The following is a 15627-nucleotide window of genomic DNA, read 5'->3' on the forward strand; positions in this document are numbered from 1 at the left end:
ATACATTTTCTATGCCCCCTGTGATCTTAGGAACATCTTTCCTGTGATTTTAGGAAGCTCCTGGTCTCTTGATACCTGGTGTGGCAACTTCTCACCTTTTGATTCATGCTTGTCCACTTGTCTGTAGAAACAGGCACTATAGCAACTACCTTTTTTGGCCTGCAAGATTTTTTTTTCAACCTAGATAATTTCAGTGATCTGATTGATAGCACAGCACCTACTCCCACATCCACCCTGAGTTACAGTAGTACAGAAGAAGAGGAGGTCCTGCAGAGAGAGATGGAAACTTCTCAACTAAATTATGCTGAGGGATATTTGGTTAATATTTTGCAGGTGACCATTTTTTAATTTGGTATAAAGAGGGTAGGGAAGAAATGGAATAATCTAAATAAAGGAAAAACCTGGACTGTATTACTGCTTGACCATTGCTGTTTGCCTTCTGTTTCTGGGTGGACTTCCTAACTCACATGTGGGGTTTTGCAGAAGCATTTCTTTTCATTTGAAGTCTTTGAAAAGTCCTTATGAAGTGGCCTTCATTCCTTGAAGGAAAATCTTACTCTACTTTATAATTATGTGAAGTCTTACCTTCGTTTTGCACAAACAATAACAGGTTTTTTACCCAGCCAAAAATGGAATATACAATTTTCAGGAAACTTATAACACAGCCCTTCCTTCCTATGTCTTAAGGTTCTCCTAAAATTGGCATGGTTAGTAGAAAATAATGGCTTCATTTTGTAAACACAATCCATCATTAGTGTTTGAAATGTGTAGATAACTAAAGGCATCACTTCTTTCCTGTTGTGCTTTTTTCCTGTCTAGGATTAGGTTAACCTTTGAGAGGTGCCATTCAGAGGATTCAGCACTGTGGTCTTTGCCTGCTAGCAGCACCAAAACATGAGTCAGTGACAGACATCTGTTAGGACTGCAGACCATTTACCTCCCTAAACACTTTTTTCCCTGCTGCAAGAAATTTCTCCCTTGTCATTGCTACGTTCTTTACCATTTAATGTTGAGTGTAAGAGAATCCTGCATTAAGTTGGCCATCACTAGCAAGGTCCAATTTAGCTTGATAGCTCTGCATACTGGTTCAAAGTGTAACAATGCATGAAGAGTTCCAAATCGGTCCATATTTTTCTCAAGCAATGTAGTTTTTAAAGGGATCTTTGCCCTGTTATGTGTATTTATCATTACAAGTAGTCTTAGTTTTTCAATAACTTGTAAACTTCTGAAGAAGGACAAAAAATGCTTTCCTCTATTGCCCCTTTTCTATTTTCTTTTTAAGCTTTCTGTAGTTTGGAAACGCTAAAACTCTGTTGCTTCTTCTTAATACAGTTATTGATGAAACATTATTGATGTAATGATAATTTTAACTTTTTTGATTTAAAATATTTCCTAACAACAGTTATTTTTCAAAAAGCATCAGTAAGCTACTGTGAGGATTTTATAATGGGGGATTATTTATAACATGATATTTCTCATGTACAATGTCAGTCTCATCTAAAGAAGAATCAGCAGGGTCTTATTTTGTTGGTGTTATCACTTTGTGTTCTAATATGTTTTCAATTTTATGAATCATAAGCTTAGATCATATTTCACACAGAATTACTGGGGTGTTAAAAAGTCTTTTACACAAATATTGGCAGGAACATGAAGGCAGAAAGGTTTGCTGCCATCTGAGCAGAAGCAGATGCCATTAGGGTCTCCTGTAAATCACCAAGCAGTTTAATGTGCTTCAAGTGTTTGCTCAGTGGCAACAATGTGGGATATAATCAACCTTGCTTTTTAAGGTGATCAATAAGCTCTCAATAAAAAGCAAAACTGAGGAATTGCATGAAACCCCATTGGTTTTATTGGTTTGCAGAAATCATTGCTTAGCTGTTATTTGTTCTAAAATCACAGAGGCAGATTATCCTAGGGAAATTAATGATGCAGTTGTGGGAGATTTGTTTGAGCAGAGCTATCACAGCTTTTAGAAAAATAGAAGAATCAAATACTTATGCTTTGTAGTTAATTTCATTGCCTGTTGGTGCTGACAAGTCAACCACTGGCAGTGTATCAGCAAAATCAGATTACTGAGGCTTGGCTCTGACAAATTTCCATTACTGATAAATGTAAGTGAACTGTTTTACAATGCTGCACGTGACTGAAGTCATGGTCACGTGCAGTCATAGTCAAGGCTCACCAACAGATGAGTTTTTAGGAGAAATACAGTATGCATACAGGCAGGTTGTGTGTCCTGACAAAATTCAGGGTAACACTCTTGAAGCAGCACAATATTTGTGGTCACATAGAAGTGCCTGTCTCACATGTCTCACCTCTGCTCTGCAGCTTCAACACGTTTAAACAGGTGCTTCTGCTTTCTTCTTTTTTTCCTTTTCCATTTTGTAGTAGCTTATCTAAAGCTTCTGTTGCTAGGTTGGACTTCCTTCCAATACATTCTGTATGTGCTTCCATTGTTCTAACAAGCTATCATTTTTTCCTCTCCTGTATCTAAAAATAAACCTCCACAAGTACAGGAAAATTAATTCAACCAATGCATTCCTTAGTCTGAGTTAACTGTATTGGGTTGATTTGTGAGTTGAGGCTTCAGCTTGGAAATGCTAAAGAGCATGATAGGTGAATATAAAATAAAAGGTCTTAAAAAGCTGTTTTTATCTTTCTGAAAACTGTCCTTACTTCAGAAGAGACTATCAGGAGTATTTTTTACATTTTCCACTTGAGATGTATTTGTAACTTTCTTCAGGCAAAACTTTCATTTTTGGCTAGCAGTGGTTGATTTGATTAGAGCTAGATTTCATGAACATCCTTTGATGAGATCACAGTACTGTTTACCACAACGTAGTGTAAATTATATACTCAGTCATCAACCCAGGGAGTATTGCAGACACTGTAATGATTTAATATGAAGGGGGAGGCTATCATGGCTCTAGAGTCAGCAACTTGTAAGAGCTTGTTAACTGCTGTTTAGAGATCCTTACTGCAAAGCACTGAATTCATACAGAGATTTTTATTTTTTTATATATTCACTATGCTTTGGATAGGAGAAATGGAGAAGAACTAATGGAAGTAGACACAAGGGCTAGAGGGGCTAGAAGCTCTCGTCAATTATTAAGTCTACCTGTCCTTTGTAATAAGACAAAAAATTGTAAACTCTGAGACTGAATGCCTGCAAGGTCTAAGTTTCTATTTCGAGCTGGCAAGCTGGGAACCCAGAAACTGTGCTGAGAGTTTGTCTTTGCACACCTGTTCTGTCAGTTCCTGCCTGCCTGCTTGCAGAAAACATTTTTACCCCTTAATTTTCAATTGTCATTTAAAAAGAAATCTTTGAGAGACACAAGTTGGAGGCTCCTCCTGTGTTCCTATGCCAGCTGAGGATGTGCCTGAGCTCTGCCAGCGCTGCCAAGTGGCACCTGTGGTGCATGGCCAGCCCTGGCTGAGTGTGCTACATGTGTCTGCAGCTCATGGCTCGCTGCCGCTTGCTTTGCCTCTCCCATGCCTTTGGAAGTGCTTGCTCCCCTAATAGAAATGTTGGAGTCAGTGTTCAAAATCCTGGGATCAAAAATGATGCAAGCAAAACCACCTGGTACTGACTAGCAACACTATTAAAAACACCTGCTGAGGCAGAGAGCACGCAGTGGGAGCACCAAGTGTGTGTGCAGCACTTTGCACTTGAAAGCACAGGTTTCTGGCATTCCTTTCTTCAGAGGCAGCCATCAGCAGTGGCAGCAGCAGACGTGGCAAGCATCAGCAGTTTGTCGAATTCCATGTAGGAACAGAGGAGGCACTCATCTGTTCAAGCTACATTCATGTTCTGCTTTGAAGTTTCTGTCTGCTACAGTCTGGCATCCCTGTCCTAACCATTTATTCTAGTGCCATCTTGTGAGGAAAGCTGCAGGGGAAGAAGGACCCTGACCTCTTCTGCAGCTGTCATGAGAGCAGGGCTGCCTGCAGCAGGGTCTCTCTCCTTTGCTGGTCTAACTTCCCATTCCTTGAGTTCACTGTGGAAACAGGATTTATGTGTGTCTTTCATTATGTGAAAAAATACTACAGGTTTGCAAATGGTGGCTGATGTTCATGAGGCAGTGTAGACATTATAAATAAATACTTTAAAAGATTTACTACCCTATTCTGGAGGAATAAGAAGGAGAGGTAGGGGAATTAAGATTGTCAGGGGAGAGTTGAAAAGCAGCTTGCCCTATTTTGGGGAGGTAGACTCAAAGCAGGACCTAGCACTAAGGGAATAGAATGGGAAATGCAAAATTAATTTTAAAGAGAGGAATAAATTCAATAACTTCAGCTGGCAGTGACTCTGCTGAGTCACTGAACTGTGCAATGTGAGTGAAGAGTGACCCCTGATTTCCTGTATGCTTCCTTCCCTTCCATGCTATCCCATCTGTGCTTTCATGTTCTGTCAGTTTGGTTTCCAAAATGTTCAAGCTGTCTGAACAGAGTTGTCCAGGTATTGATGACATGGTTCAGCTTACACATCAGCCTGCACTACTGGTTTTTGGCAGAGGATGTTACTCACACACTGGTTCGTGCTGCCTGTGATGTTTTATTAGGCTTTTTTTTTTTTTTTAATTAAAGCAGCTATTTGACTCTAAAAAATTGCAAGTTAGTTGTCCATGCCACAAGACTTTACATGTATACGGTTGGACTTTATTCAGAAAAAAATTGTCAGTGTGAAAGAAACACACCAAACATATTCATGAAAGTATTTTCAACTGTTTCTGACTCAAACTGCTTGCAGAACATCTTAAAATAGAAGCAGAGTAGTGTTAGAAGTACGGATAGTACCACAAGTTGTTCCTAAAAGCAAAGTGGAAGGTCTGATCTGTCCTCCTGCGGCGCAGTACTGGGTTTCTGCCAGATTGATTTCTCCTGGAGGAGTGCTCTGTGGGAAGGAAAACTCCTGTTATTTCAGTCATGGTTTTGATTAGGAAATCTTAGGATGCTCCAGTCAGAAAAACAGGATGTGTAGGTTTAAGCTAATGCAATTTTATTTCATAATAGGATGGCAATAAAAGTCTATATGTTTTAAGTTGCTCTGGATCCAGCTGGTGATCATTAGCTTGCAAGTCACTGTAGATCTCTGAATTTCAGTTGTACCATTACCAGGCCCTTTACCCCAACAGGCATTCTAAAAAAGAATTGTTAAAAAACCCAAAATGCTTTGCTTGCATAGCTTATAGTAAGGCTGATTTCCTGAGTTCCAGAGATACTTGATGGAGATGTAAACTGAATTTCTAGGAACTTTTGTCTCATGTTTCAACAGTACAGAGAAAATGCTTCAGAAGGTAACAGCAGTGACAGGCAAGCTAGCTTAGTTACTGTCTGATGAGTTTAAGAGGAGTGGTTCCTGAATCAATGTGATATGTTTATTAATAGCAATAAAATCTACCTAAGCAAAATTAATTTATATACATTGATCGGAAAATATCTAAATTAGTGTAACCAAGGCTTTAGGGATTAACAGTTTTATAAACTGTCCTAATGTTTCTCAGTAAAATGCGTTTTTCTTTCCTCTGCTCCATTTGGATTTTGTTGGATAGTATTTCTGATTTTTAATTACTACATATGAATTGTTGCATTTAATAACTTCGACAAGATTATAAAGAAATTCTAATGAAATAACTTCTGATATTCTTAGAATACATTACTTTTGAAAACTGAAGAAATAGTTATGCAAAAAAAAATTACGTGCCTTTTTATTTACTTACACCACTTTGAAATTTACGTAAATAAAAAGGTTGATGAATGTAAACCAAACTGAGGATTTCACTTTACCTTTGAAGTGAAATCTATGCCCTCATCTTTTGTTGCCTATTTAGCTTTATTAGCTTGTGGAATTTTTCTGAAATGTTTTCTTTCTTTATACTTTTCCTAGTTGAGGATTATTTTTTAATAGTCAAATGAAAATGAGAGTGTATAGTATCTTGTGGCTTGCTTGAATAAAAATCTTTAATTTCTTCCAAATCATCTGTGTCTTTCCCTCCCCTGACCTTATTCAGACATTTTAAAGTTGAATGTTTGTAGGGAGACAGAATTAAGAATTTATAAGATTTTAATGGAACAGAGCTTCATGTTGAAGATATTTCAGTTTCTTGAGCATTTTTCTTTAAAAACAAAAGACAAAACAAATACATAAGTTACATGAAATTTCAACCTTTTTTTTCCCCCACCAGAAAGACCAATACATTCAGAATTTGTCATAAGCTCATTTGCCAATAGAGTTATTTGCAAAATTTACTGCCTGGGCTGTTCACAGAAGTTCTGTAAATTATCATTCACATCCTTGCTTTTCTTAGCTGGTGGTCTCAAGAAGCAAGGAAAGTCTAAACTGGAAAGGAGAGGAAACTTCTTGCTTTTGGGTGAGCAGAGGTAGGAAAAGGTCCAGATTTCCTGTGAAATAAACAAGTGGAACTTTTGTTTCCTGGGGATGGCCCGGCCCGTGAGTCAGTGTCAGGGCTGGGCTCCTGCTCTCGCTGAGCTGAGCTCATGCAAGGCAGGGGCAGAACTCCAGGACTCTTCTTGAACACTTCAAGCTGCTGAAAGGCAGCTTGGCTTCACAATGGGAGAGGAGGTATTTATTTTACAATTAGTTGGGGTTTTCTTTCTGTGGCTGTTTAAAAATGTATCGTACTATATACTCTGCATAGCACAGGTTTCATCTGTAGGGTTCTATGGCTCTTCTGCACACTCTGGAGATGTTGGGTAAGTAAGATAAAAGAAGGAAAAAGAGTGCTGAGGATCCTGAAATCCATTCCTGCAATGGAGGTCCATATTAGAATAGGGGGTTACTTTTGTGTGAAAACCATATTCTCTCCTGGCTCTATTTAGCTTGCATTTTTTCCTTTCAGCCTGTTTGGCCATTAAACTTGCACACGTGTTTTCTATTTCTATATGATGTGATTTCAATTTTCTTACTCTAAAGAATAATACATGTTTAGAGTTAAGCAAGACAAGTTTTAAAGTCTTTAGGATGTGTTGCTCTTTCAAATGTTTGCTTAGTAAGTGAAAATTCACTACCCCCACCCTGTGTATTTTCCTTCCTAAATACACCAAGAAAACTGTACTTCTTGGCAGGAAAAAGAGGAAGAGCTTTACTAATTCCTCTTCTGTGTGAAGTGCTATTTGTCCAAGTGAGGAAAATGGATATGAATGAGTGTTTTAGAAAATTATATTGTGATAATAAAACCTACATGGAAATTATTCTTTTTTTTTTCCCCCTCCAAGAAAAAAGCAACTAGAATCAACTGTTGCTTATAAAATTTTATAGAAAGCTGAATGGAGAGATACCAAGTAAACTATTTGATTATTTGCAGATACTTTGGGAGCTTAATACAAAAATGTAAATTTCCCTCAACTTTGGCTTTTCACAGCAAAAGTCAATAAGCCATGTGTAGAAATGAAACAACAAGTTTTTTGAGTTGCCTTTTCTCCTAAAATGTGCCATGTGTCTTTCTTTTTTTCTGCCTTAAATAAAGAAAAGAGGAAGGAGGAAATGCGTGTGAAAGGATCATAGATCAGCCAGGCACTTGGTAAGATAAAAAATCTGTAGGCCAGTTTCTAAGAAGCCTTTTGAATGCTTTGTGTGTGTGTGTTCTATAGGAGGTTCTTGGCATTCTGTGTTTCTAAAATAGTCCTTAAATACTAGAGACGTGAGCTCATATTATTGCAGTTAGTTGGCTAAGTGCTTTAGAAAAGCTTCCCAGTAAAAGCCAAGGAGAGAGAGAGAGGGCAGCTCCTGGGGAGGAAGTCCTGCTGCAGCAGTGACCAGTGGCCAAGCAGGGGCTGCTGGTGGCTGCTTTCTGCTGGGTGCTGGGCTCTTTGCCACGCACTGGCCACACAAAGAGCAGAGCCCTCCACCTGGACAGCTGATACTTTCTTCTGCAGCAGCCTCAGTACCTAAAGCACTTGCTGGATAAAAACCTGAAACACATGATGAAAGTAATTTTCTATTTGTGTTTTGAGTCACCTGTTGCTCTGCAGTCTTCCCTGTAAGTGTTTAAAATAAAAATATCTCCCTATTCTTCCTCAGTAACTTCTGATTTAAGTGATGTAAGGTGAGGGGAAAAACCACAAATCTAAAAAAATGAAAGTTAATCTGAGGAGAAAAGAAGAAGTATAATTCCAAAATGGAATAAATATTTGTTGTCAGCTCTAAATCTGGGATAATCTGCATGACAGTATGAGTTTGTTCTTTTGTTTATAATAAATGAATTTGAAAAATGTCATTGAATAGCTACTTGTCAGTTTGTTGACAACATCATAACTTTCACAAAAGAGCAAAGAAATATTGTTGCCACTTTAAAGAGTATGATATTAAAGAAGAGATATTCCTGCTTACTGTTTTCATAGATTCTTATATTGTTCTCAGAGATAGAAGTAGCTGCACTGCTTTCCTTACTGCTGCAAAAGAAAGTGGAGATTCATGTAGCAGTTTTAAGGTTCACTAATTGTTGTAAAAGAGGGAGGTTTTATAACAATTTTTTCTAAGCTGGATGGTGCAATCTGGATCATGCAAGTTACCAGCTGCAATCTAGACAGGCATGGTTCTCTTGGGAGAGTAGGAAGGAATTTCATTCACTCAGTGCAGACTGACTAAAGTATTTTTCCTAGAAGAGACAGAAATTAATTGTGAATCACAACCTGCAAATTGTAAAATTCATGACAAAGAGAGCAAGGGCACATGGTTCCATTTATGTGAAGGGAAGTAAAAAAGGAGAATGAAAAATAAAGCAGGGAAGAAAGAAGGCTTTCTGCTTAAAAAATACTTTTGATACAAGAGCACCTTCTGGCATTACAAATCTGCAGCTTGAGGAAAAAGAAAATGAGCATGTTCATCGTGCTCATTTTGATGTGCATGCTTCCAGAGCTTTGAGATCAGGCAGCTGGGAGCATGCTGTGTGGGTTTCATTCTGTGCTTGCCTTTTATTTCATTTACTTAAGTGTTTTTACTCATCAGTGGTTCTAATATGTCTTGCTCCAATTGTTTCAGCAGCATCTATCTCATCTAAACTCTTATGTTCACTTTCTCACCATTACCTTTTAGGAAGGCAGATTTTTAGTTCATTAATGGTTTGAAGCTGACAGCCTAACAGCATCAAATGCCAGGAGTCCAAAATTTTACAGAAGTACTGATGATTTAATGCATGCAAGTTAAGATATATAGGGTTCTCTCCTATCCAACACATCAAGCATGTTGGAAGGACAAAAGCTTCTCCAGTCCCTGCCCTGCCCATAATTTCAAATTTCAAGTACTTGTCAAAATATGAAGTTACAACAGCTTTAGAGTCTGAACTTACCTGCTGGTAGAAGAGATTTACCTGTGGACTACACTGCAAAAAGCAAAATTTCACTGTTCTGCTCTCCAAGCTATCCAGAGTTTTACTGGGAATGATGTTTCACTGTTCATGGTTTTGTTTCTACTCCCTTTACCATCCAAGAGGTTAAACCAAAAACTATGCATGGTTTACCTACTTATTTCTTTGAATGTTATTTCAGATAGCACAGATTTCTCTGGTGAGTTGCATAATGCTAATGAAGATATTCTTCATCTGTGGTTTGAAGACTGGTGGCCTCCTACATACCTGGTAGTTTTAGTGCTTTGATGAGACATTTGGTGCTGGCTCAGGTCATTTCTAAATGGAGCTCAACAGCTGGAAACAGGAACAGAAGCAATTTTTCATTTAAGCAGTTCAGAAATTGCTGAAGAGATGTTTTGTCATTGCAAATGGGAAGTTAGGAGTCTGTGAAGCAGCCTCTCTAATTAGAAGTCTTCCCCACTATGAAGGTTTGAGACTCCTCTAAATGCAGAAATACAAATTACATAAAAGTGGACTGTACAGTTACAGTTCAGCATAAACATCAACTTCATCACTGAGAGAACAGTTTGTATTCATACTCTGAAATAATATGCATCTCAAGATGTCTTAAATCTCTAGTGATTTCTCAGCAAAAGCTGGTAACAATCAAAGCCCTTCCTGACAGCTTGACTGGAAATAAATCGGAGTTTATTCAGGAGGTTGGTAAGTTGTACAACATTTCACTTTGTAGTGTTGTGATGGACATAATCCACCTTACAGGCCATAACATGTTTGAAGTGGCTAAACAGGAAATGTAAATATACATTTCTGTACTGTGGATTTGTCTTTTTCATTGCAATAGCTGACTGTCAATCCAGTGTTTGATTTTTATAATATTGTAGATTCACAGTGGGTTTTCCATTTTTGTGGCAACTAGGAAAGTAGACTTAATACATACCATAAAACATTTCTTAGTTTTGAAAATTTTCCATTGAAAATTTCTGTAGTGTCCTATCAGAGGACTGTATAATTTTGAAGGCTTTTCTAATTATTTTTGCCCTATATCTTTGTTCTCTCTATGATTTTGCTTTCTTTTTAACTGAAGAACTTAGTGTATTTGATAATATTTGGGTGGGAGATAGGAGTTAGAGTAATCCTTTGAAGTTTCCCTTCAGTTATCACTTTGGTTTGATATCACTTCGCTTTATTTAAATTTACTTTCTGAAGAGTTCTGTATTCAATATTCCATTTCCATATGTTAAAGAATAATATTTCTTGGAAATTGGAAGATCCTGGGAAATCTGTAGTTCAGATCAGGACTGTCTGGGTTCTTGTTGTGCCTCCATGAGAGGTCAGTACTGGAAGCCTGGGGAAGATGTTGGGAAGGTTGCACAAAGAAATTCCTGCAAGGCGTCTTAACAGCCTCTAATAATTTTGAAATTTGTATTAATAACCATAATGGATCTTTGTTCCTTGGCAAATCAAGTAGTCACATTTTCATTGCATGTAACATTTTAGCACCTGTAGTTCCTGTGAAAGCATTCCAGTCTGCTGGATCACACACTGTGGGAAGGAGTTACCTCCCTTGTTTGTTTTCAGTGTGGCACCTGCTAATTTCATCTGATAGCCCTTAGTTTTTATTACTGGTAAGATTTGAGTGAGTCCTTAATTTTTATTACTGGAAGAGTTAATGAGTGACTCCTCCCTATCTACCTGCTCTCCTGATTTTTATAGACTTGTGTCACCTGTATCTTTCTTTCCCAGAATGAAGGATTTGTTCCATATGTTTGATCATTCTTGGTGACTTTCTGTCTTTTACAGTCCGTTTGAGAGCTCAGGGGTTTTGTGTGTGAGGGCAAAAGGAGGTGAGAACTGCACACAATGGCCAAAGTGTTGGATGAATTTATGCAGCATTTTTATAGCCCTTCTCATTGCTCTTTATTGCTTTCCAAAATATTAACAACTATGGGTTTCAAAGCCTGTCCTTTCTGCCTTAAGATAGCACTTTTCCTCCAAATGTGTCATTTTATTTCTACCCGAACTGAGTTGCTGTCTTTCCCCTTTGGTGGGTCATCTGGGAAGGTGTGGAAAACCTTGAGCCTTGATTTAGATACCTGAACAGCTCCACTGATCACCAATGATGAAACTCTTTGTTTTCTGTCTTTTAATGTTACTTATCCAAATTAATACCTTTTTTTAAAGGATGAACAGTAAACTCTTCCTAATCTCAATTTTAGTTTTGAATGCGCAGTGAGGTTACAATCTCAAGCTTCTTCAGGAGCCAGAACCAGGAACTTTTAAAATGTGTGTATTTTAATGAAAATTGCTGTGAATTGGCTATGCAAAATAGAAAAGATAATACAGGACCTGTATAAAGACAACACTGTATGCCACAACATCATTATTTAATTATTTAGTTATTCGGTAACTGAATTTATAGATTAACTGCTAATCTGTAGATATATAGATCCAGATAGATAAGGACAGATCTTTAGATAGATTACCTGGCTGCTGTCCTGGCAGGTAACATGCATGGACTACACAACAAAGATATTTTAAAATAGCAACTATCATGGGATTCTGGTGATTGAACTTAGGTGTCTGTGATGTTGCTTGTAGGCAACAAGCGTCTTTCTTCATAGTCTGTAGACTAAAAAGCATTATTAGGACAGGAGCTTTCTTTATCCCAAAGATGAATTACATGCTAAAGGGACTGTTTTACTTCCAGTGACAAAAGGGAAGCCTGCAGTGACTGGCATCTGGCTCACAGCTGATGTTTGAATGAAGTTAACTCAATCTTGAATAACTACATCAGAACAGTAAATCTTGTCTTTTTACATCTCAGTGACAAAACCAGCTGAATGCCATTGTACTAAGTATAAGCAGAATACATGTAAACTGTGAGGCTCATGTAGTCACAACAGAGCAAGGGGTAGTATGAAACCTTAAATTTTAAGGCTTAGCTTTTCAGTGGTTAAATAAGAAATCATGCTAAATAATCACTAAAATAATAAGCAATTGTGAGTAACATATTCAGTAGATAAAATTTGATTAATACAAGATAAAAACAATAAACTAAGTTTAATTGAAGGACCTAGTGCCTTCTACTAAAGAAAATACATACCTGGAAAATTTACCAAAGAACTTAGTCTCATCTTTAGTTTTGGAGTAACAGACTCTGAGCCAATAGGGAGTGTCAACACATACTGATTAAATAATCCTGCCCTTCCTTTCTCCCTCCCTTTTCTTCTGTATGTAATCCTTCACAGTGCTATGCCAAAAGTAGTACAGGCTTGTCATTTTCTCTTTATTCTGCCACAAACATACAAATAATTCCTTCTCTGTCCAGCAGGTGATTTTCAAGGACTTCCCTTTATGTGATTTTCAAATACTTTTTGATGTAGTTAAGTAAAACACCAGTGACTTCTTTTATTAAATATTTCAGAAGTTACAGTTATTTTGAAAAATATAATGGTTTTTAATCAAAATAAAATGTGACTATTCCTTAAGCATTCAAAAATTTATTCTTAGACTTGATGTAGTTTAAGCATTTTAACCAATGAGTAGAACTTGTTTTGCTTCTTGTCAACTGTAAGAAAGAATTATATCAGAAGAATAAACATCAGCGATGAATCAGAAAAAAAAGCCCCAGAAAAATAATTTTGTTCTAAAATATCCCTTGTCTAGGAGCCTCAGTTCTGTTTCCTTTGCTTTGTTTACTTGCTGGCTTGTCTGCTTGGATTCCAGGGCCATGACAGTGGATGACAGATGCAGTAATTGTAAGATGCTCTGACAATCAGTGCTGTATTTCGAGGGCACCAAGTGAATTAAGGGTGGTGTAATGTAATCACAACCTGTTTACCATTCTCTCCAATGGGTAATGTAGTAGGATTTAGACTGACATGCTATTTTTATACACACTTTGTCTTTTCTTTCTTTTTCTTTCTTTGTATTCAAGAAGTAACTTCTGAATTGAACACTAGTAATCATTTTTTCCCCCAGATACCTTTAGTTTTTCTGCATATGCCTGCTAGTTCCAAAAAGCCATTGGAAACAAACATTCAAGCAGCATATTCTTGTTGACTACTTGAATATTGCTTTCCTCTAAAGCACTGGTGGTGTTGTAGCCAGTTCCCAGTGGACTGATGTACATGAGCATTTATTGTGCCTCCACTTCTTCACTCTTGACTTGTCTGCTTTGTCCAAAATTGTTAATTGTGGTAAGAGTCATACTGATGGCTGAAATTCTGTTCCTTTCCCAGGAGCTCCAGTAGGATGAAGGCTTCAGCCTTTTGCTTTGTAATAAGAGGATGTTTATTTGGAGGATCATTTTTTATTTAGAGATTGCTGATTTGTCTAGACAGAGAGAATTAAGATGCCAGCAGCTCATATGCCTTTCACAGCATCTAAATACAAGGGTTTGCAATCTTGCTGCAGAAGGGTAAAGCCTTTCACAGCTAAAATCTTTTTCAAAATTAAAAAAAGGACTTATTTCTTTACAAAGATATAAATCAGAAGGCCTGTGTTCATTTAAGTCGAAGCATCATCTAATATAGACATCAGCTGGAAAAACCTGCGCTTTAATCTGCTGGAATATGGACAAAGTGTGAAATGTGCCCTTTTCTCAGGTTGTCAGGTGGAAGAAAACATAGTTGGACTATGTGAAAAGAAACTGTAATATGAAGCTTAAAATACTTTATTTGCTTTGTTGTCTGCATTCTGTGGAATATTTACCAAGCATTCCACTAAAAAGTTCTCTGATTTGTGCTACATCTGATGCTGTGGTTAGAGGGACCATTCTTTAGGGAAGCATCATCTGGTATTTAGAGCTGAGTGATGTTCATGTTTCAACTTTGAATGATGTAAAGGCAAGAACTATGAAGAAGAGTTTGGACCCTGGGTTTGAGGCAGAGTTTGTTTATTTTTAAGCTCAAGCTGGGTGCCTCTGGAGAGGGACCATGAACAAAGAAATCCCTGGGCCTTTACACCCTCACAGTCTGTGCACAAGATGTTCACATGCCCTATGTGCACCTCTTGGTCCAATGATGAATTATCATCTGGGGTCTTCCAATATCTCCCTGGGTTCTTTCTCCATGTCTATGTGGGCAGGGATTAACTGCTCTTGTCTTCCAGCTTGAGGCCTCTGGGGTCTCAGCCCTTATCTGAAGGTATCCAGTCTTTGTTTCCTCCCCCTGCTGAGCCAAGGGAAGTTCACCTGCACCAGGCTTTAAGCAGGGCCCACTCGTGCTGAGCTGTCAGTGGAAATGTGTGCAGTTCTGGCAACTGAGGCTCTCTGTATTAGCTGGGAGTGCATTGGGCAGGGGTACCTAACTGGTTGGTGTTAAAAACCACAAATAATTGTACATGCATGTGGATAGCCTTTCTAGCAAAGCAAAGCTATGAAGAAAGTAGTTACAGAGGAAGAAGCTACTGTAGATGGCTGAGGCAATCAAATGTGTAGACAGGTGCTTAGTTCACTTTTCTTCAAGAATTTTTGTTTTCTCTACAAATGTTTCTTAAAATTCCCATTACTCTCTTTGAAGTCCCATGTGGTGACCCTTCAGAAAAGTGTTAGCTCTGTCCTTTTGGGAAACCTCAGGATAGCAATACTTGATCATGCTGTCACAGAAAGGGCTTTATGTGGAGCTGAATGTTGGTAGCAAAGGAAAAAATGAAATCTTGGACAATTATTTTGTTTCTGACAGAGCGAGAGCATTTTGACATCTGAAAGTCTTTGGGGTTTTTATATTTTGTCTCTTTTTTGGATTTTGAGGCAGAACAGATAGGATGGATAGAGGACTTGGTGACATTCCTTAAGCATTTGATGCATATAAGGAAAAAAAAAAGATTTAATATGGCTTCTCCCTCACAACACCAGCATTATACATAGTCAGTGAGAAGATCATTTATGCTCCTGTTGCTTCAGAGCTAGAAGACTAATAACAATTTCTGCTTCTTTGTAAACAGATGTTCTCAGTTACAAAAGAGAGTGTAAAGACACATTGAAGGCTACAGCTTTTATACTCTCACTAATAGTGGCCCTGGATTTGCATATAAACCTATATATTAGAAAATTCCCATGCATATAAGCCACATCTAAATATACTTAGGTGAATGTTAAGAGGAAGTATTGTGGTCAGAGAAACATGACACTTTTTTCCCCTGATCCAGTCATTGAGGTTTTCTGAAATTCTAGAAGTTCAAAAGATACATAACTGCCTTTTCTCCCTCGTACAAAGCACCAGTGCACATTGTTGTATTATCATTATTCAAACTGACAAACTATGTTAAGCTTAATGTTTCCAGCTCATACAGCCCC

The 15627-nt window shown here is 37.8% G+C and overlaps 1 protein-coding gene across 4 annotated transcripts in view; it reads left to right on the forward strand.

Moving 5' to 3' along the window:
• Positions 1-15627, forward strand: part of SH3KBP1 (SH3 domain containing kinase binding protein 1) — a 210228-nt gene that overhangs the window by 130427 nt on the left and 64174 nt on the right. The window lies entirely within an intron of this gene.

This window comes from Vidua chalybeata, chromosome 2 (genome assembly GCF_026979565.1).
Source record: "Vidua chalybeata isolate OUT-0048 chromosome 2, bVidCha1 merged haplotype, whole genome shotgun sequence".
NCBI lineage: Eukaryota > Metazoa > Chordata > Aves > Passeriformes > Viduidae > Vidua > Vidua chalybeata.